The sequence below is a fragment of the Oryctolagus cuniculus genome, chromosome 3 (genome assembly GCF_964237555.1).
Source record: "Oryctolagus cuniculus chromosome 3, mOryCun1.1, whole genome shotgun sequence".
NCBI classification, from domain to species: Eukaryota; Metazoa; Chordata; class Mammalia; order Lagomorpha; family Leporidae; genus Oryctolagus; species Oryctolagus cuniculus.
The window spans coordinates 158,558,764-158,581,866 of NC_091434.1; the positions used below are offsets into that span (position 1 = coordinate 158,558,764).

General features: G+C 37.9%; 1 protein-coding gene and 1 long non-coding RNA gene across 12 annotated transcripts in view; one reads left to right on the plus strand and one right to left on the minus strand.

The window, feature by feature from the left end:
• CADPS2 (calcium dependent secretion activator 2) overlaps positions 1-23,103 on the minus strand; it is a 665,654-nt gene that overhangs the window by 220,164 nt on the left and 422,387 nt on the right. The gene's annotated exons all lie outside the window — the stretch shown is intronic.
• LOC138849055 (uncharacterized) overlaps positions 15,624-23,103 on the plus strand; it is a 32,802-nt gene continuing 25,322 nt past the window's right edge. The window contains exon 1 of the long non-coding RNA XR_011387431.1: positions 15,624-20,949. This is a non-coding gene — a long non-coding RNA (uncharacterized lncRNA). The remainder of the gene's footprint in view (positions 20,950-23,103) is intronic.

Sequence of the window (23,103 nt, forward strand, 5' to 3'; positions counted from 1 at the left end):
GAAGGTGGTGTATTCCTTTCTATAGCTTGGAGGTTGACAGCCCATGAACGAGTGGCCCCCGTAGTTGGGCTGATGGAGGCTGGCAGTGGTGGAGCAAGTGTAGAGCAGGGAGGACACGTGAGCCAGAAACCAGACACAGAAAACAATCTTCTGGCAAGAACTTTCTTCCAAGGGCAAGCGCCCATGACTTAAAGACCTTCCATTAGACCTCTCTCTCAGGTGCCGCAATTAGATCAAGTCTCCTCCCTTATCTCATCAGATGTTAATATAAGCATTTGGGGTATAAATATCTGCATGAGCCTGGGACCCAATCCTGTTAAATCCATAAGAATGGGTTTTTATTTGGAAATACGTCATTAATCTGTCTTGACTCACGACAGACAGTTCAGCTGCTGATTCAGAATTTTAGCCTAGCAATCCTATCCCCACTTTGAAGACACATTCTATTGTCAGAAGACTTAAATATCAGGCTAAAAAGTCTGATTAAAGTCCAATTACACGGTCCCCCTCCCCCTTTTTTTTGGACAGGCAGAGTTAGAGAGAGAGAGAGAGAGAGAGACAGAGAGAAAGGTCTTCCTTCCGTTGGTTCACCCCCCAAATGGCCTCTATGGCCAGCACGCTGCGCCGATCTGAAGCCAGGAGCTTCCTCCTGGTCTCCCATGCGGGTGCAGGGCCCAAGCACTTGGGCTATCCTCCACTGCCTTCCCGGGTCACAGCAGAGAGCTGGACTGGAAGAGGAGCAACCGGGACAGAACCGTGCACCAACTGGGACTAGAACCTGGAGTACTGGCACCGCAGGCGGAGGATTAGCCAAGTGAGCCGTGGTGCCGGCCCAAGTTCCTTTGTAGTTAATCTGTGCTTTTATCTCTGGTAGTTCTTAATGTTCTCCGAACTTTTGTTATGTTGTAGATTTGTTGTGAAATTTCTAGGTGTTACATGTTTTATCCTGGTTAATCTCTTCTTTATTTTTAATTTTTAAAAAATTTAACTGGTTTTTAACAGATTCAATATAGTTCATAGAGACAATTCTATAATGATATTCCCATCCTTCCACATTCCTTCCCTCTCCATTTTTTTTTTAGCTTTTGAGATAACATTTTAAATTTATATTACAGTAAAAAAGCTTGGATCCAGTGGAAAGAACAGGTCATCAAAGAAGGAGGTACCTTTCTCTGAAGGGAGGAGAGAACTTCCACTTGGACTACGACCTTGTCTAAATATGATCAGAGTCGGTGAACTCAAAAGGCTTCCACAGCCTTGGAAACTCATGACAAGAGCCTAGGGAGATTACTGATGCCTTAAACAAGAGTGTCAATTTGTTAAGTCAACAACAGGAGTCACTCCTCATGTAGGATCTCTGTCCTTAATGTGCTGTACATTGTGATTTAATGCTATAACTAGTCTCAAGCAATATTTGTCACTTTGTGTTTCTATGTGGATACAAACTGTTGAAATCTTTACTTAATATATGCTAAATTGATCTTCTGTATTTAAAGAGAATAAAAAATGAATCTTGATGTGAATGGAAGGGAAGAGGGAGCGGGAGAGGGGAGGGGTGCGAGTGGGAGGGAAGTTATGGTGGGGGGGAGCCATTGTAATCCATAAGCTGTGCTTTGGAAATTTATATTCATTAAATACAAGTTAAAAAAAAAGCTTGGATCACCAAATTTAAAAAAAAAAAAAAAACCTAAATGAAAGATCTCCGCATGTGAGATCCCAGTGGAAAGAACGGGTCATCAAAGAAGGAGGTACCTTTCTCTGAAGGGAGGAGAGAACTTCCACTTTGACTATGGCCTTGTCTAAATATGATCAGAGTCGGTGAACTCCGGGGGCTTCCATAGCCTTGGCAGCTCATGACAAGAGCCTAGGGTGATTACTGATGCCATAAACAAGAGTGTCAATTTGTTAAGTCAACAACAGGAGTCACTGTGCACTTACTCCTCATGTAGGATCTTTGTCCTTAGTGTGCTGTACATTGAGATTTAATGCTATAACTAGTACTCAAACAGGATTTTTCACTTTATGTTTCTGTGTGGGAGCAAACTGTTGAAATCTTTACTTAATGTATGCTAAACTGATCTTCTGTATATAAAGAGAATCAAAAATGAATCATGATGTGAATGGAAGGGGAGAGGGAGTGGGAAAGGGGAGGGTTGCAGGTGGGAGGGAAGTTATGGCGGGGGAAGCCATTGTAATCCATAAGCTGTACTTTGGAAATTTATATTCATTAAATAAAAGTTAAAAAAAGAAAGAAATTATTAATATTAGAGAAGAAATAAACAAACTGAAACAAAGATACACACACACACACAAAAAGGAAATCTCAATACGGTTTTCCAGTGGTTGCACTAATTTATGTTCCCACCAAGAGTGTATAAGTGTTCTCCTTTCTGCACACTCTCTCCAGAATTTGTTACTGTCTGTATTTTGGATATTAGCCATTCAGACAGGGGTGGGGGTGATAACTTGTTGTGGCTTTGATTTGCATTTCCTTTACGGCTAGTAACATTGAGCATTTTTTTCATATACTTCTTGGCCATTTGTATTTCCTCTGAGAACTGCCTATTGAGGTCCTTTATTCATTTATACACTTGTTCTTAGCCAAAAGACTGAAAGCAATTATATTGGTTTTTGTTGTTGTTGATATATTCTGGATGTTAATCTTTGTTGGATAGGTAACTCACAAATATTTTTTCCCATTCTGTTGGATGTCACTTCACTCTACTGATCATAAGTTAATTTTGCTGTGCAGATTCTGAGTTTGATATAATCCCATTTGTTTAGTTTTGCTTTTGTTGCGTGTGCTTTGTGGGTCTTGCCCAAGAAGTCATCCCTTACACCAATGTCTTGGAGTACTTTCACTACATTTTCTTCTAGCATCTTCATAGTCTCAGGTCTTAAATTTAGGTCTGGAGTTGATTTTTATATGTGGTAAGAGGTATGGATCTAATTTCATTCTTCTGTATATATACATCCAATTTTGGCAGTACCACTCGTTGGAAGACATTATTCTTACTCCACTGTATGATCTGAGCACTTCTGTTAAAAATCCCCTGGCTGTATAAATGTGAATTAATTGCTGGGCTCTCTGTTCTGTTCCACTGATCTAATTAACAGTTTTTATGCCAGCACCATGTGGTTTTAAGTACTATAGTTTTGTAGTATATTATGAAATCGGGTATTGTGAAGCCTCCAACTCAATTTTTCTTGCTCAGGACCACCTTGGCTTTTCTGGGTCTTTTGTGATTCCATATGAATTTTTTCTGATTCTGCAATGAATTGGTACTTTGATAAAGATTGCATCAAATCTATAGATTGTTTTAGGTAGTATAGACATTTTAATGATAATGATTCTTCCAATCCATGAGCAAGGAACATCTTTGCATTTTTTTGTGTTCTTGATGATTTCTTTCATCAATATTTGATAATTTTCATTATATAGATCTTTCCCTTCTTTGGTTAAATTTATTCATAAATATTTGATTTTTTGTGGCTAATGAGAATGGGATTTCTTTCTTAATTATCTTTCAGTGAGATCATTAGTGTATAAAAAAGCTATTGTTTTTTTTTTCTGTTTATTTTGCAACTTTACTGAATTGGTTTATCAATTCTAACAGCTTTTTGGTGGAGCCTTTAGGTTTTTCCTAAAAGGTCTTATGCAAACATGGATAATTTAACTCCCTCTTTTCCAATTTTGATGCTCTTTCATTCTTTCTCCTCCCTAACTGTTCTTGATAAAATTCCAGTTACTTTACTAAATAAGAATGGGGAAAGTGGACATCCTTGTCTTGTTCTAGATTAGAGGGGAAATACTTTCAGCCTTTCTCCATTCCATATGACTGGCTATTGATTTGTCATGGATAGTCATTATAATTTTGAGGTATTCTCTCTATATATCTAACTTGTGGATTTTTTTTTTATCATGAAGGAGTGTTGAATCTTATCTAACTTTCTCTGTATCTATTGAGATACAGGTTTTGTTGTTCATTCTGTTGCTGTGATTTCTGACAGTTATTGATGTGCAAATGTTAAACCACCCTTGCATTCCTGGGATAAATCCCACATGTACGACCTTTTTGATGTGGTTTTTATTCAAAGTGTTAGTATTTTGTTGAGAATCTCTACATCTACTTTATGGTATGTGATACTTCATGACTATATCAATCTTAGAATCTTTCACATCATGTTTTTACATTTTGCTTCTGTCCATTTTTCCTTTTTACTGTTAAATTCTATCAGAAATAATCCTACACTTTTGGAATTTTTCTCCTGTATCTTCTGTTTATGTTTATTCATTTGTCCCTGCAGATAATTAAGTAACTTCCTTTTATTATAAATCATAGCCCGTTATTAATTATATTAGTAATTTCCCCTTAAATATGTCTGCTCTATTATTATGTAGCCTAATAAGGTTCTAATCTCATTGATTTTTTTTTTTTTTTGGTTATTGAAGTTCTGCATGGCACCTTTCCAAATCTCCTTGTTCCCTTTTCATAGTTTTATATTGTTTATTATTTCTTTCATGATGTATATATATTTAAATATTTATTTATTTATATGAAAGGCAGAGCTATAGAGTGGTAGAGGCAGAGAGAGGGAGAGGTCTTCCATCTACTGGTTCACTCCACAAATGGCTGCCATGACTGGAGCTGTGTCAATACAAAGCCAGCAGCCAGGAGCTTCTTCTGGGTCTCTCATGTGGGTGCAGGAACCTGAAGACTTGGGTGATCTTCTACTGCATTCCCAGGACATATTAGAGAGCTGGATTGGAAGTGGAGCAGTCAGGACTCGAACCTGCACCCATATGGGATTCTGGCACTTCAGGCAGTGGCTTTACCCACTATGCCAAATAGCTGGCCCCCAATTTCATTATATTTTTAAAACTGTTTTTAATTTCCTTTATATGCAATTATTTTATAGTTTATATATGTAGTACTCTATTGAGGTAATCTTTAGGCATGTAAATGATCAGTTGAGTTATCTAATTTTAGACTGTGAGCTGATATCTAGCATATTTTTACCTGTGGAGATAGAGTCTAAGTTAAGGCTTATCCCTCAAATAATGCTTTTTAACTTCTAGATGCCTTAGGATTATCACCAATCCAGGAATATTTTTAATGCTAATTCCTAACTTAGATAATTTCCTTATCTATTTTATAAAGTAAGTTTGGACTTAATATTCCTTCATATAACATAATAGTTGCAAATTTTGAGGGCTAATTTTTCTATATATTCAGAATCTAAACCCAAACACAAATTTACTAAGCTGAGAGAAGATACATTTTCCTAGTTACTGTTTCATAAATCTTTATGGTATCTCTGTTGGAAACTTTAAGACTACCTTAGGGTCTGTTTTCTTTTTATGACTGAGCAGTATAAACTGCCAAGAGCCTAAATACCCATGTCAGTACCCTGTACTCCCACACTCCCGAGCCCCTGTAAACACAATGTCAACTCATAAGCTTTTTTCCTGAAGCTCACAAATGCATTTCAAAAACAATTATTACATTTTGTGCAGCATTTCAAATACTGGCCAAAAAGAATTACTAGCATCTTTATAACTGACCAAAACTGTATATTTAAATCCCTTGTCAATCCCTCAAGTTTGCTTTATAGGGTTTCTGAATAACAGGTGTAGCTTTACACATATGAGACAACACAGTCCTTCTCAACATATTCCCAAAAAGGGGGGGAAACAGACAACTATCAAGATGGAATTAGTTGATAGATATAAAAACACTGTGTGAAATTTGTCTTTCAAATAATTGAGTTGTAAGCATTAGACATCAGGGGACCTTTACAAAGTAATACTTTTATAAATGTCTATCAACATGGAAAATGTAGGGTGCAAATGATTCCTAAGTTTCACATTTCCTTGTCTCATTTGGAAGAGTCTTAAAAACCTACCTAAAAAAAGACTCTGGACACATCACCACCAAAGAATCTGGAAACTACTGGGAGAGAGATGAACAGCATGAGAATGTTTGCCTTCGCTGTCCACAATCACCAGCTGTAATAACCAGCTACAAAAGGTACTCCAGATAGTCATCAGCCAGGACTCACACACATTGTAATACATTCCTTCATGTGAACCCCAAGCAGGAAAATATTATTTTTATATCTCAAATTCCATTTTCTATCTTTTTATTAATTTAATAAGCCCCTATGTCTTCTTCCAAGATGCTTACAAATTTTGAATCCTTTTGTAACAGTACTTTCTTGGTTTTCATTTTGTTGTTTTTGATGCAGTTTCTCTATAATATGTATAAAGTAGCTTCCACAGAGTAGTCCCTGCCTCACTCTTGGTTAAATTTATTTCACTCCAATAAATATCCTGTTTTGGTTTTGAAAAGACAAACCGGGCCAGTGCTGTGGTATAGCTAGCGGGTAAAGCTGTTGCCTGCAGTGCTGGCATCCCAAATGGGTGCTGGTTCAAGACCTGGCTGCTCCACTTCCTATCCAGCTCTCTGCTATGGCCTGGGAAAGCAGTAGTAGAAGATGGCCAAAGTCCTTGGGCCCCTGCACCCATGTGGTAGACCCAGAAGAAGCTCCTGGCTCCTGGTTTGGATTGGCACAGCTCTGGTTGTTGCAGCTAATTGGGGAGTGAACCAGTGGATGGAAGACCTCTCTCTCTCTCTCTCTCTGCTTCTCCTCCTCTTTCTATGTCGCTCTGACTTTCAAGTAAAATAAATAAATCTTATAAAAAGACAAACCACACATTTATATTGTTAAAAAAAAGTAACAGTCTAACAGCTCAGATATCTTTACATGGGTCCTCTTCCACATGTCCTAACAAATGACATTTGATTCAAAATGTCAAACACTCCACTTAAAATACTCAGGAAATAGGGCTGGTTCTATGGCTCATTTGGTTAATCCTCCACCTGCGGCACTGGCATCCCATATGGGCACTGGGTTCTAGCCCTGGTTGCTCCTCTTCCAGTCCAGCTCTCTGCTATGGCCCGGGAAGGCAGTGGAGGATGGCCCAAGTGCTTGGGCCCTGCACCCACATGGGAGACCAGAAGGAAGCACCTGGCTCCTGGCTTCGGATCGGCATAGCTCTGGCCATAGCGACCATTTGAGGGGTGAACCAATGGAAGGAAGACCTCTCTCTTTCTCTCTTTCTTTCTCTTTCTCTTTCTCTTTCTCTTTCTCTTTCTCTTTCTCTCTCTCTCTCTCTCACTGTCTATCTGTCAAATAAAAAAATTTTTAAAAAATACTCAGGAAATAAACACAAGCCCAGATTCCTTCCCTCACCCAAGTAACAGGTCTTAGGCATCCACTATGTGATAGGCACACTTGAAAGAGCCATAGAGGAGCCAGGTCTTGTCCTTCAGGACATATGGACAGCTATAACATAAGAAAACTATCAAATGCTACTGAAATCTATGAAAAACAAAATCAGGGACTCATTAGTCACATTACAAAGACATTCTCACCTTCTCATAAATACCTAATTTATGTAAGTGGGGAGATCTTTCTGTAGTTTTTTTTTTTGTGTGTTTTTTTTTTTTTTATTTTTACAGCTACTTAGAGCAAAAAGCAAAGACAAAATATTGGGAGGTGTTGTAAACTGAAAATGCAGTGTTTTTAGAATCATGATGAAACAATAAAATGTTTTATTTCATTCTTAATCTAGTTTACAAAGATAAGATACAAACTATATGACAGTATACATAGGGTTGGGTCTCTCATCATTACAGCTTTACTTTCTGATAGTACTCTCTGAGTAATCAGTAAAGAATAACTGTTAACATCCAACAGAAATCGGAACAGCTTTATGCAACAAGGACTTGAAGGTTATGATATGTAAGTCTCACTAAATCAGGAACAGTTAAACCAAGAGCCAAACTTCAGTGCAAAGAAATGCAGAATTAGTCTCTGAAATACTGATATGCAAAGATAAGATGTTTGGGCCTTGAGCTTGTGATGTCAACTTCAGCATTTAAGGAAGACCTTCTAAGGTCACCCAGATGGAGAGGTCATCCTGAATGCAGAACACAAATCCTCTCACTCCAGTTGGGTACTCCAGCAGACCATATTGCTTCATAATTCCCCATCTGAAACTAAAGAACAACTGTATTCCCAAATAGCAAACCAGTCCCCTGTTAATCACTGAAAAATAATTCAAGCCATTATGCATTTGTGAAGCTCTTCCTAAGGCATCTAGTCAGAAATTCACCACAGTTCGTTTTATGAGTAATTGCTGATGTGTTTAATAAAAATACAATTACAATTCTTCATTATGTTTCATATTTTGATTTTAAATTTTACTGTGTGAAATGAACATTGTTATTCATTTTTTTTGTTTGTGGCAAATCGCTTTTATATCACCAGACAAGAGCATTTTTTATTGCACTATGAGAACCTAACAGGTCCAGCTATAATCCATTTATTGTAAAAATTGACATACTTTGGCTTATCTTTTTGCTTTTGCTAGTGTTTTTTGCTTTCTATTTTCAGTTATATGACCAGTAAAGGTTTTTAACATCCTATATTTGTAATAGTTGCTTTAAAAGTTTTGACAGTTGTAATTACATACTATTATAGTTTTAATGATTTAGTGATTGCTTTAAAATTTACTTTATATGAGTAAATTTGATTGCTGTGTATAGCTTTTCTCTATTTTACTACTGAACTATGGTATTTTTACTTTTCACTTGTTGAAATCTTTCTTAGGGAAGCATTAAGCCTCTATCTACAATGTAAATCAAAATAGGTTATGTAAAAATAACAAAATCTTAAGTTAAAAAAACAAAAAAGCTTTCAAACATATAGTTGACCTTATATTTTCTCTATTTACTAAGCAAATAATGTTGACTGCTTATATGAGGAACCAAATTTTTGTTACTCTATTTACTATTTTTGACACATTCTAGATTTTAGAATTTATAATTTGTGGGGCTGTTGCTGTGGCGTAGTAGGCTACACTTCTGCCTGTGGTGCTGACATCCCATATGGGTGCTGGTTGAAGTCCTGGCTCTCTACTACAGCCTGGGAAGGCAGTGGAGGATGGTCCAAGTTCTTGGGTCCCTGCACCCAGGTGGGAGACGCAGAAGAGACTCCTGGCTTCTGGCTTCAGTGTATTGGCCCAGCTCCAGCAGTTGTGGCCATCTGGGGAGTGAACAAGCAGATGAAGAACCTGTCTCTCCCCCTGCCTCTCTGTAACTCTGCCTCTCAAATAAATAAAATCTTTTAAAAAATAATTTATAACATGTAATTATTGCTTCCTTTGTATTTCTGTAACTCATTAAGGGAGTCATTTTTCATATTTATGCCAAATGTTTTATAACCAATTTAGATTAGGTTGTGTATTTTAATTTTATCATTACTCTGATTTTGCTATATGTTAAGTTTCATATTTTTAAGAGACCACTCATTCATCCTCCACATGACAGGATTACTGTTTAAATGAGCTACTTGATATAGGGCACCTAGCACGAGGCGTGCCTGTTATCCAGCTGTCCTTCTCTCTCTTTTCATTTAAATGTTTTTTAAAAACTTATTTATTTTTATTTCAAAGGCAGGATTACAGAGAGGGAGAGAGATCTTCCATCCACTGGTTTACTCCCCTAAGTGGCAGCAACGGCTAGAGCTGGGCTGATCCAAAGCCAGGAGCCAGGAGGTTTTTCCAGGTTTCCCATGAGCGTGCAGGAGCCCAAGCACATGGGCCATCTTCCATTGCTTTTCCAAGCCATAGTAGAGAGCTGGATCGGAAATGGAGCAGCCAGGACTCAAACTGGCACGCATATGGGATGCTGGCTTACCTACTAAGCCATACGATGGGCCCCTGTAGCTCCCTTCATTTTTATTTTTTTATTTTTTAACTTTTATTTAATGAATATAAATTTCCAAAGCACAGCTTTTGGATTACAATGGCTTTCGCCACCCCACCCCCCCATAACTTCCCTCCCACCTGCAACACTCCCCTCTCCTGCTCCCTCTCCCCTTCCATTCACATCAAGATTCATTTTCAATTCTCTTTATATACAGAAAATCAATTTAGCATATATTAAGTAAAGCTTTCAACAGTTTGCACCCACACAGAAACACAAAGTGTAAAACACTGTTTCAGTACTAGTTATAGCATTAAATCACAATGTACAGCACACTAAGGACAGAGATCCTGCATGAGGAGTAAGTACACAGTGACTCCTTTTATTGACTTAACAAATTGACACTCTTGTTTAAGGCATCAGTAATCTCCCTAAGCTCTTGTCATGAGTTGCCAAGGCTGTGGAAGCCTTTTGAGTTCACCGACTCTGATCATATTTAGACAAGGTCATAGTCAAAGTGGAAGTTCTCTCCTCCCTTCAGAGAAAGGTACCTCCTTCTTTGATGACCTGTTCTTTCCTTTATTTATTTATTTGAGAGGTAGAGTTACAGACAGTGAGAGGGAGAGACAGAGAGAAAGGTCTTCCTTCCGGTGGTTCACTCCCCAAATGGCCTAAATGGCCAGAGCTACACCGATCAGAAGCCAGGAGCCAGGTGCTTCCTCCTGGTCTCCCATGTGGGTGCAGGGCCCAAGCACTTGGGCCATCCTCCACTGCCTTCCCGGGCCACAGCAGAGAGCTAGACTGGAAGGGGAGCAACCAAGACTAGAACCAGCGCCCATATGGGATGTGGGCGCCACAGGCAGAGGATTAACCTACTGGGCCAAGGCGCCAGCCTTCCCCCTCTTCTTTTTGCATCTTAAAAGAGTCACTTTATTTTGGCTGACAGATTCAGTTTGTTACTATAACACAATGAAGACACCTAACTGGTTTGGTGACTGAACTGTTCTTTGGACCATATGCATACATGGTGTGAATGGACTGTGAGGGCTGCTGACTCTCACCCCCACATCTTGGTCTCTATATCCTTCCCCATCTCTCACTCCCCATTCTCATGGGCTGTTTATTTCCTTAGTTTTAGTGAGAAACTAAGCACATGGTGACCATGTTGTTGAAGATGTTTATTGAATGAATATGAAACTGAAGAAGAAAGGAAGAAGTGGTAATGCATCTAATGTCATTTCAGACACTGAATATATACTGAAATAGATTTTAGAAATTATTCTCTTAAACAATGACTTTCTTTTTTTTTTTTAAATTTTTTTTTTTTTTGATAGGCAGAGTGGACAGTGAGAGAGAGAGAAAGGTCTTCCTTTGCCGTTGGTTCACCCTCCAATGGCCGCCGCTGCAGCCGGCGCACCTCGCTGATCCGATGGCAGGAGCCAGGATCCAGGTGCTTTTCCTGGTCTCCCATGGGGTGCAGGGCCCAAGCGCCTGGGCCATCCTCCACTGCACTCCCTGGCCATAGCAGAGAGCTGGCCTGGAAGAGGGGCAACCGGGACAGAATCCGGTGCCCCGACCGGGACTAGAACCCGGTGTGCCGGCGCCGCAAGGTGGAGGATTAGCCTATTGAGCCACGGCGCCGGCTCAAACAATGACTTTCTAAAGTTCTTTACATAGATCCTTGATATGTTTGTGTTGCCATGTACGAAAGGATACAGACTTTATATATATAACCCACCTAAAATGCTAAACAGATAATTGCTATTTAACATGCAGCTTTAAAAATTTGCTGTTAAAAAGCATGCAGTAGGCTGGCGCCGCGGCTCAATAGGCTAATCCTCCATCTAGAGGCCCCGGCAGACTGGGTTCTAGTCCCGGTCGGGGTGCCGGATTCTTTCCTGGTTGCTCCTCTTCCAGGCCAGCTCTCTGCTGTGGCCCGGGAGTGCAGTGGAGGATGGCCCAAGTGCTTGGGCCCTGCACCGGCATGGGAGACCAGGAGAAGCACCTGGCTCCCTGCCTTCGGATCAGCGCGGTGCGCCGGCTGCAGTGCGCCAGCCGTGGCGGCCACTGGAGGGTGAACCAAAGGCAAAAGGAAGACCTTTCTCTCTCTCTCTCTCACTATCCATTCTGCCTGTCACAAAAAAAAAAAAAAAAAGCATGCAGTATAAAAGGCTGACGTTAATGTTACTTCTTTCTTTATATAATTTGAACTATAGATCTAGTTGCTGTTTTTTTGCTGTAAATACTGTATTTCTAGTTAGCTTTGAATGACACAATTATTTTTTTCATATGCTTACATATATCAAAATTTAAGTACTAATTTAAAGAATACTTAAAGGAACTTAAAAAATAAAACCCCAAACTCCAGCTATTGAGAGCAATCATCCCATTTCTGCTGGCATGGTCATTTAAATGACACAATATTAGAATACTTGTTTTATTTTCTTGTACTTCTTTCACTATTTTGTTTATTTCAATATAATCAATTCAGATCCAGAATCTTCACAGATGATTGGGCCTTGAATTACAACAAAGAGTACAGATGGAAGAGTAACAAAATACCAACGACCAGCAAAGCTGTCACCTGACAATTAGGAAATCTGATCCATGAGACAACTGAAAAAGTGCAGTTTGGCTTTTGGGATATACTGGCTCCAGAAACCATTAACTATTGATAGTACTATCCTCTGACTCACTGAGTCCTTGTTGTATTTCCATAAAATGATACAGAATTTCACAATTGTTTTGATTCCCCTCCACCCCTACTAGATCTTCATACCTACCCTTTTACAAGGTCATGATAAATCATATTGCTAAGGCCAGCTCTACAATAAATCCATGGTATTAATTCAGACCAATCCTTCTGAATAATGTTAACACCTTGTAGCTACTATTTGCTACTCAGTGTTTAGACCAAGGATACTCAGAAACAGCTGTACCTGAAACAACTGCCCGTATCACTCAGCACTGAAAGTTAAAATATGCTGCTGAAAGACTAGCAACTGGGCCCCCAGTTCACCCTGCTCCTTGCACTCCCAGTCAGAAGCAGTCTCGTGGCCTCCACTCTGCTCCTACATATTAGAGAGTTAGAGAAAAACAGGTGGTCTGACCTAGTCCTGTCTTTTATTTGTTTTCATTTACAAGCTTACTTGTATGTTACTGAATCAAGCTTATATGATTTGCTATATTGAAATTGAAAACCCCCTAAGTTGTAGTGCAGCAATGATAAATATCTAATATCCTAAACCCAATCCACTCTTAATAACTCTGTAAAGAATGGATTTGCTGAGAATTGAGGGATATAAACAGACTAATCTGCAGACAGTATTAAATCAGGTTTTGGATTCACTATTTTTGAAAGATACTTTATGTTCCTGTGGTCCCATCATGTATCTGCATCTGGTGTAGAGATAGAAAGCCTTACATTTTTTTCTCAGTTGCCAACCTGCTCAACACCTGTCCATTTCCACACATCTAAGCACTGAGATTTCAGAGACCACAACGTTCAGGTCTGTATGTTGTATTCCTGCTGTAGGGATCTTGTTAACAGCTGGCAGCTTAGCAACTGCCACCATCTAATTTCAGTAAAGATTAGGACTTAAATGTCCTTAGCTGGAAATGTTCTTAGCAAAGGCCAAAGGTGCTGCTGGAGTTATTTAAGAAAAAAAAACCCAAAAACCAAACCAAGCCAAACAAACCCAGAGCTTAATTTATTCAAATGAAATGAATATATCTTCAAGATCCTGCTAGATCTGACAGGAAAATATAATTATTATTAACTGTCTTGACCAAATGGCATAAAAAAGATTTAGCAATCAGTGTACAAATCAGAGAAAGGGCAGTCTTTTTATAACAATGCTCAGGTGATTTGAATATATTAGTTTATTCAGCAAATGCTTAGTTGGTTTCTACTCAAGTATCAGCCAGTGTTAACATCAACTGGAAGGAAGATAAGGTCCTTACATTTACAGACAGTCTAGAAGGGGTAAAAACAATAAAAATATTATGAATTACAAAGAATTTTAATTGGAGATAAATGTTCTGAAAGGTATAAAACGGACTAATGCGACAGGGAGTGACCTAATTACATGGCCATAAAAGGTACAGTTGAAAAGATGACATGTGGACTGACACCTAAATAGGTAATTTAGAATGAACCAACCACAGGGAAAATGAAAGCAGTAGAATGGTCAGGATTTCTAAAGTGAGTCTTAGTGCAAGAGAAAGATAGGATGATTAATTCAAAGATTTGTTTACATAGAAATCACACTTAAAAATAGATGCACATTTTATATTTATTTGTGGTGATGCTGGCATTACAGTGTAGTAAGTTAAGCTGCTACCTGAGACATTGGCTTCCCATGTCAGAGCACCAGTTAGTCCTGGCTGTCAGCTTTCTATCCAGCTCCCTGTTCATACACCCAGAAGGCAGCTGAAGATGGCCCAATGTGGGAACTCCAGATGGAGTTCCTGGCTCTTGTGTTCAACCTGGCCCAGCCCTCTGAGGAGCAGAGCAGTGGAAGGAAGATTTCTCCCTGTCTCTGTCTTTGAAATAAAATTTTTTTAAAATAAAGCTCAGGACAGTTCATGCAGGGCCTTCTGTTGATCCCAGTTATGGGTAATGCTAAGTGCAAAAGGAGTCACTGGAAGGTTTGTGCAGTAATTGTCACCATGTATGTTATGCTTTAAAGACATTATTCTGCTAAGGTGAAGCAGAGACTTGAAGTAGAAGCAGAGAACAGCTATGATGCTATTACAGGAGTCTATGAGAAGATGATGGTGGTTTCAACTAATATGGTAGCAGAGAGATGGGGAAGGATGGGATGTAAATGGACTACTATTACACTATGGAATGAACAAGAATTTCTGACTCACATTAGGAGATGAAGAGAGAGAGGTCAAATACAATACCTAGATTTTGGTTTAAGTTAAGTATACTCAAACGTTAAGTCACTTCGATGTTTCATATAGAGGTAAAAGAAGGAACCATTAGAGAGATATTCCTTTATTTAACAAATGGTATTAATTGAATCTCTACTATGTAGCAGGCATGCTATTTGTGTTGAAAATTAAAGAAGATGTGTCCATATGAATGCATATATAAAGGAGATCTTCAGGAAGTTCATGGAAACTGTATCACGAACAAAGTACGCATGGAATTTAAAATGTTTTTGATTCAAAATAAACTTACACATTGTTCATGGAAATGTAAATTAATATAGCTGCTGTGTAAAACAACATGGGGATTTCTTTAAAAACTAGAAACAGGTACCAGCATTGTGGTAGAGCAGGTTAAGCCTCTGCCTGTGATGCTGGCATCCCACATGAGTGCTGGTTTGCGACCTCGCTGCCTACTTCCAATTCAGCTCTTTGCTAATGTGCCTGGGGAAAGCAGCAGCAGATGTCCTAAGTACCTGAGCCCTTGCCACTCATGTGGGAGACCTGAATGAAGCTTCTGATTCCTGGCTTTGGCCTGATTTGGCCAGGCCACTGTGGCCATTTGGAGGGTGGATAGAGGAACTCTCTTTCTTTCCTTCTCTCTCTGTAACTCTACCTTTCAAATGAATAGATATTAAAGAAAACTAGAAATAGGCTAGCAATTGACCCAGCAATCCCACTTTAGGTATATACCCTAAAGAGATGAACACATTATATCAAAGATACCTACACTACCATGTTTATAGCCGTACTACTCACAATAGCCAAAATGAAGAACTATTTATTTAGTGGGGCAGTAAGCTCTTGACTATAATATAATTAAAAATATATTATCTCAAAAATGAGAGAGAGAGGGAAGGCATATCATTATATTCTTAGAATTGTATCTATGAACTACACTGAATTTTTTCTTTTTGTATTGATAGCACATTAACATGAGAAAAATAAAATATAAGAATATTTTAAAAACCCTTAATTTTAATTCCATTTTCCATTAACTTTTTAAAAATATTGTTTATTTATTTGAAGGCTCAGTAACACAGAGAGAGGGAGAGACAAGGACAAAGAAATCTTCCAAAGTCCACAAATGCCCACAACAATTAGGGCTGGGCCACTCCAAAGCCCAGAGCCACTGGGTATTCCATATGGGTGGCAGGGGCCCAAGCACTTTAGCCATCATCTGCTGCCTCCCAGGGCACATTAGCAGGAAGGTGAATTGGAAGAGGATTGAGTAGTTGGGACTCAAACTAGGCACTCCAAAATGGGATGTAGGCATCCCAAGTGTCGCCGTAACCCACTGTGTCACAATAGTAGCTCCTCCATGAACTTTTTAAAGTACCCTGGGACATGCTGATATGCTGACATACAAATCAATTTAAAATATGGTCTCATAAAATAATTTTTAGAAATATTTAGTCCACAAAATTCAGATTTCATAATATTGCATAATTCTCCCTCATAGGTCCTTTGCTGTTTCACAGAGCCATAGCTATTAAACAAGGAATCAGACATTGCCTTAGAATATAAACACAAAAACAACAAAGCTTTTTCTTCTCTTTTTTTACGTTAACAAAGGGTATTTGTAAAAGTGAGTAACTGTCACATAGGAATTTTGAGGTCCATTTAAGATTCTGTTTATGAAATTCAGCCATGTTCTCATCCCACAATCTCTCCTTCCTTTTATAACTTTAGCTTTTGAGATGTAGGTATGTAGGCTCATGTTAATATATGTTTAGAGCAATTCTGGAGAGTAATGCACTAAGTTAGTTAAATGTCCAAGAAAAAATTATTTAAATTAACATCATCATCATCATCATCATCATTTGTTGCTACAGGAAACTCAATTATCACTAAGCCAAAGTTATCTTAAAAAATGAAACCTAAAATAAAAATAATTATTCTCTGACCTTTTGTTCTAAACATGTTCTACAAAGAATTTTCAATTTTCTTTCATATTAAGATGTGCATTACAAAAGACAAAATAGTTGAATGTAACATAACTGTTAGCTATAAAAAGTGACTTAAATAAAAAACATCAAGACTTTGGTCAATATTTAAACACACATGAGTCATCTAAAGTTTTATCTGCTTATTTATTATTATAAGTATCTGTGCCCTCAGACCCAGCAATTTCATTCATATAATAATCTTCCCCTATATAAACAAAGATTAACATATAATACTGTACATGTATCAATGGTAGCATTGTTTGTCGATTTTAGAAAAAAGAAACAACTTAAATACCCAAAGAAGATGATCTGTTATATAAATTATGTTAATGTATGATGTGGAATCCAATCATTCATTAGAATAATAAAATGACTTTAAAGCAACATCTTTGCAATAAATGGCTAAAAGACAACAATTCATAGAAAAAATGTAGGGAAGTAGGGAATGATTTATTCCTTTAGATGTGTGTATGTGTGTCTGTGTGTGCACAAACTTAAAGACACAGTTTAGAAAAGCCTCACTATTATCAGTAGTCATATAGCCACTTTAAGAATGAGAATGGGATAAAGTAGCAGTACTGTTAAGAGTATGGAAGGGAGCCTTTTATTTTCTATCTTAAAAACTATATGGTTTGATTTTATCCTATGTTAAGCGTGCTCAATGTAAAACACACAGTATTCTGCAACTTTCTTGATTGGACAGCAGTGATTCTGTTCAGTTCATAGTATCTCAGCGCAGTAGGCAGACATTGGCAGACATCCTAAACGGAGACCACAGAACTGCACGTCAAGCTCTGCATGCAGTGGGAGAGTCTGCTGCAGTGGATCACCATGTGCACTACGCATTGCAGAACCTGTAGGCAGAAGCAACCACTCTATGGTTAAAGCAGACCGTGGTGCCATCTTACTGAGTACTTCTCCCATGCTTGCAGCATGTACAGATCACTCAGTGGCATGGCTGACTGTTTACATCGCGTGGCAACTCAGCTGATATGTAATTAACATTATGTCTTGATAGCCTGCTGTTGTTTGCAGCAACTTCAAGTCTTGATTCTGACACGTTGACAACAAGCAGTGAACATTTGATACTGGGCCAAAACAACATAAATGTCGACTTATTTCTAGTGATGTCACAAAGTAAGTGGCCTTCAGTTCAATCACTCTCTGGCCATTTCTTTAATGTAGTAACACTGTTTTGAACCTCATGAAATTAATGACCCACAGTGATTATTCATATGTCTGCTTGCTGTCAGATCAACTGTAGTTGCGTGCATCAAGTTAATCACAGTAGTGGAAACACAGCTTATTCTCCACATAAGAAATAACTGGATTTGCTTGATTGTACAATACACTAAACTTCATAATCCTAAGTAAATTCCACAACATCTCTGAGGATAAATTTTCTTATGTGTACATTGGGGATAACAATACTTGTAGGCTTATTCTGAGAAATAAAATAATATATTAAAAGCACTTTTCAGGGGCTGATGTTGTGGCACAGCAGATTAAGCTGAGGCTGGCAACCCCAGCATCCCCTATGGAAGTGCTGGTTTCAGTCCTAGCAGCTTTGCTTCAGCTCCAGCTTCTTAGCATATCTGGGATGGCAGTGAACGATGGTTCAGGTATCTGGACCCCTGTCACCAATGTAGGAGACCAGGATGGAGTTCCTGGCTCATGGTTTCAGCCTGGCCCAGCTCTGGCTGCTGTAGCCATTTGGGAAATGAACCAGTGGATGGAAGATATACCAATCAACTAATCAGTCTTTCTGTCTCTCCTCATTCCCTCATTTTGTCACCCTGGCTTTTAAATAAATAAATGAATGAATGAATAAAATATTTTTAAAAACACTTTATTTAAATGCTTGCTAAAAAAGTAATTGCTTAATAAATACTAGACTAAAATGAACAATTATGTTAGTAGGTGATTGCTTCTGCATTTTTCAGGTTTACCACAAAGTATGCAATACTTGGTATATATTTAATAGGCATCAGTAGAATATGGAAGGAAGAAATAATACAGTTTGATAAAATCACAAATACAGTTTTAAAGACATTAAAATGGTTTACTAGAGTGAACTACAATACATTAAAGTATCATAGTACAGTATAGCAGTCATGTCTTCCAATGCGTAAGATGTAAACTTAAGTGTCCAGATTTCAAATGCATTCTTCAAAATTGCTGTGTTTTTAATAATTTGGCTCAAATCAAAATTTGCTTTCATTAAAAATTGCAGTTTCTTAGAAGATACTAAAATCTACTTATTACTGTAACTATATCAATGTCAGAATCTAAACAGGAACCAAATTAATATTATTTACATGCCAAGTAAATACCAAATGTTAATAAATAATTTTCTGAATTCTGATTTATATGTTTATATGAGAGTCTTCAAAAGGACTTTTCACCTTAGTGGCTCTCCTAGTGTTCACTTTGAACAATGAGTTTGCAACTGGCCAAACCTGACTCTCAATCAATTTTTATGAGTACAAATTCTTCAGCTATATCACTCATATAATACACACTCACAAGTGGTGATGAGATTCACATTATCACCAGAGAACCATTCTGCCGATGGCAGCAGCAGACACAGCAGGGGTATACTGTCCTCCCTATGAAACACGGCTCCTTCACCTTTCAATAATGCAGCCTGCAGGTATGGACCTACAAACTGTGCAGACAGAGTGAAATTTGTCTTTAAAAATACCAATAAAAAATACCCAATTTTCCCAATGGGTCATTCTCCCTGAATTTCCATATATATCCATCTTGATTTTGAAATGTGTGCATTCAATTTGTCTTCCCATTACATTTGAAATTGAAAGGAAGATTCGATTGTGTTTAAAACTTCAACAGGTTGTCACAGTACTGGCATATGTAACATTTCAATGCATTTGAACATGGGAATCGTTGCGTGAGTGCATGTGTATATAGGCACACATATGTGTTAACTATATAATGCTTAAACATGATTTCAAATTTTAAGATGCCACTTCAGGAAGGATAAATCCAAATTCATTATAGTTTGGTGGTGCTTTTCCTCCATTTCAACCATGGAAAATATAGTTTTACTTACTTTGATTTACACTGGATTTTGCCTTTTAAAATGTGCCACACATATTTTTGCTTTGGGGAGCATTTCTAGCTTTCTAAAGAAACAGACACCTCTCTGCAAAGACATGATAATTAATGATACCATAGTATTCTAGTTCCTCCTTTCATTCTTAAATTCTCAAGTAGAGATCATCAAACTACACATTTGTCTTGTAACTTTTGATTTTTCTGATCAGGTGTTCAAAAATAAGGTAAGGGGCAAAAGATTAGCTCAAACCTTACTTGGCCAAAATCATGAGGTGATCTTTTCACCTCTCCAGGTTGATCCATGAAGGTCCAATTTTCATGTTAAAACAACCAGTATATTAGAAGTCTTCTAAGCCTGCCTCAAAGAACAAGTTCCCTAGACTAACAAATGTCCTGCATTCATTCCTTTTATTTCAGAATGGTTTTAAATTTACAAAACTCTTACAGTACAAAGAGTTTCCATGTATCGCTCGCCCAGGTTGCCCTATTAGCATCGTATATTAAAATATTTGTCACAATCCAGAAATCGCACCAACTTCCTCTATTTTTAATACAAACACCTTGTAGCCTGGCCACTCCTTCCAGCCTCCAGCAATTGACATTTTGTGTTCAGATGGAGGTGTTTTCTTTCTGTTTTTTAGCTCTCACATGAGGGAACATGTTGTACTTGTCTTTTTGTGTCTGACTTATTTCACTTGACATAATGTCCTTTAGTTCCATCCAGTTTGCTGTAAACTTCTTATGCCTAGAAAGTATTTCATTGTGTATATATGCCACATTTTCTTTATCTATTCACCTGATGATGGACACTTGAGTTAACTGCATATCTTGACTATTGCAAACAGGTTATCTGTTTGATACAATGATTTCCTGTCTTTTGGATGTGTACCTAGCAATGGGATTGCTGGGTCATATGCAAAACTTGTATTTCTAGTTTTTAAAGAAATCCCTGGGGTTGGTGCTGTGGTGCAGCGGGTAAAGCATTCCATATGGGCACCGGTTCAAGTCACGCCTGTTCTTGGAATCCTAATCCTTTGAATCTCTTCTAATCCTTCAAATCCCTGCTAATATGCCTGGAAAGCGGCAGAAGATGACCCAAGTGCTTGGGGCCCTGCACTCTTGTGGGAGACCTGGAAGAAGCTCTTGGCTTCACACTGGCCCAGCTCCAGCCACTATGGTCATTTGGGGAGTAAACCAACGGATAGAAGGTATCTTGGTCTCTCTGTTGCTCTCTCTCTCTCTGTGTATGTGTATGTCTATGTGTGTGTGTCTGTGTTCAAATAAATAAATCTTAAAAATAAAGAAACTGTCCAACTGTTTTTCATAGTGTCCATACTACTAAAAATTCCCAACAGTGTTACAAGTGTTCCCCTTTCCCACATCCTTGCCGGCATGTGTTATTTTTTGTCATTTTAATAATAGCCATTCTAACATGGGTGAGGTGACAAGCTATTGTAGCTATGATTTGCATTTAGCTGACAGCTAGCAATCCTGAGCATTTTTTCATTTTTCTGTTGGGCATTTGTATTTCTTCTTCTGTGAACTGTCTATTCAGGTCCTTTGCCCATTTCTTAACTGGATTCGTTGCTTTTTGGTTGTTGAGTGCTTTGAGTTCAAGGTATACTCCAGATATTAATTCTTAGTCAGACGAGTAGCTTGCAGAAATTTTCTCCCTTTCTGTTGGATATTTCTTAACTCTGTTGTTTCCTTTGCTGTGCACAAGCTTCTTAGTTTGAAATAATACCATTTAGCTTTTTAAAAAAATACTCATTTATTTATTTGAAAGGCACAATTATGGAGAGTAGGGGAAAAGATCAATATTCTATCTACTGGTTTAACACCCAAATGGATGCAATGGCTGACGCCAGGAGCCTGGGTCTCCATCTGCGTCTCTTATGTGGATGCAGGGGCCAAGTACTTAGGCCATCTTCTGCTGCTTTCCCAGATGCATTAACAGGGAGCTGGATCAGACTTTGAGTTGTATGGACTCGTGCTCATATGGGATGCTGGCATAGCAGGCAATGGCTTAATCCACTGTGCCACATGCTAACCCCCCCTTTTTTAAATTTAAATGCCCAAGTTACAGAGAGATAGAAAGGGAGAGTTGATTTGATTTTTGTATATGAAAAGAAGCAGCGATCTAGTGTCATTTTTCTACAGATGTACATCCAATTTTGCCAGAATAATTCATTGGTAAGACATTCTTTCTCCAATTGAAGTTCTTTGTGCCTTTCATTCATTAAAAGATTGTGATAAATGCAAATGACATCTTGAATACTTGTGATTAAGTTTACATTCCTCATTTTTATTCCTCATATATTTCTCTCATATGTATTTTTACCAGCTAAATTCTATGCTTACCAAGAGACAGGCTAGTTTGTTCTAAAATTAGTGTATGCTAGTTATATCACCTACTGAAATTATAGAATAAAATGAGATTCTTTATAAATTCATGAGATACAACCATAAAAGCTGCTGCCATTTCTATGGACAATTACTTGAATGCTTTAGAAAGACTTAATAAAGACAAATCACTAACACACATGGTAGACATAGGTGAGATATCTATAAGAAAGGAATAAAACCAAGAATAGCCGGAACTATGTACACTCAAACTGTTTAATAAATGCATCTAAATTCTCACACCAATTTAAGAGGTTAAGAAACTATATATGACTTATGGAGGAAAGACCACCCAAAACTCCAAACAAGGAACCCCTTCTCAAAGCAAATGCTTAGATTCAATACCAAAAGAGTGGCACTGCGTGTGTGTGTGTGTGTGTGTGTGTGTAGTTTTTGTTAAATTTGCTGACCACATATTAGTTCTAATCACATAAGAAAACTTTCATTTCAGCCTGACTAAAGGCTGTTTGCCTTGAAGATGAAACTATGAATGAATTTTACACTTTTCATAATGTTACCATGCCATCATGGAACATCAATAAACTAATTTGATCTAGCAAATGATGGATAGCTGCATATGAGAAGACAGTGAATAACTGTACTTTCTTTGCATTTCACTATGTCACTCTGATTGAACCCCATTAAGCTTGCTTCATGTGTGGTAGGAAATCAGTGAGATTTTTATAGACTGTGTTAAGAATTTCAAGAGTGATTCTCTTTTCTTGTATTTCCACTGGGAACAAAATATCATGAATTTATCATGGAATGGCTATTACTTGGAAAGTTATTTTTAATGTAAATTTAAATTAATGATCACATGCCATGGGCATCCAAGATTAAAAGGAATCAGTCAAGCTGCATATTACAATGATCTATGTTTGGGACATAGTCACAAATAAATAAAGCAGTTGAGTTCATTTAAAAATGTTTACATGAACATCAGCATTGGTGGTATAGTG